We start from the raw sequence: 718 nt of genomic DNA on the forward strand, positions 1-718 counted from the left end.
CCCCCGCCCCGCCTATGTCCCGCCCACTGCCCTCCCACTTCCGCGCCCAGGACATAAAAGCTGCTCCCCGAGGGCGTGCAGTGGGAACTTCCTCGGTCCCTCCTCCCTCCTCATGTGCGGGACCCAGGAACCTCCTCCAAGAACACCCGTGCGAACTTCCTTGGCCCCTGCTCCTGTGCGGACCTAGGAACCTCGCCCGAGAGCGCAGGAGCGACTTCGGCCGCCTCCACCGCGGGAGACTGGTGAACCTCGCCCCTCCCTCACATTGGCTTGTAAATAAAGTTTTTTTGCCTTGCCTACTTGCCTTTTCTCTGGCATTTGCTCTGGGGGTCGCATTAAAGCAAATCAGCTGGTGCCAAAACCCGGGAGGAGACCCCTCCTCAGGGCCCCCCAAGGTCTGAGGAGCCTCCTCCTTCCACGCCCCAGACGGACCAGGACCTGGACATCGCTTTCCCCACCTCCAAGTCTCCTAGGGGTGAGTACCTTTTGCCTCCCTCTCATATCCCTTGGCCAGAAGTCCTGCGCAGACCCAAGGCTTTTTTTCCGGTCACCAGGTGACCCAGGGAAGTTCCCAAAGGCAGAGACGTCTGCCCAAAGGAACTCCATTCTGTTCCGTGGGAGACCCATCCAGGACCGAGACGTCCGCCTGGAGGTAATCTCCATTCCGTTCCGTGGGAGACCCGTCCAGGACCGAGACGTCCGCCTGGAGGTAATCTCC

The sequence above is a fragment of the Piliocolobus tephrosceles genome, chromosome 17 (genome assembly GCF_002776525.5).
Source record: "Piliocolobus tephrosceles isolate RC106 chromosome 17, ASM277652v3, whole genome shotgun sequence".
Classification (NCBI taxonomy): domain Eukaryota; kingdom Metazoa; phylum Chordata; class Mammalia; order Primates; family Cercopithecidae; genus Piliocolobus; species Piliocolobus tephrosceles.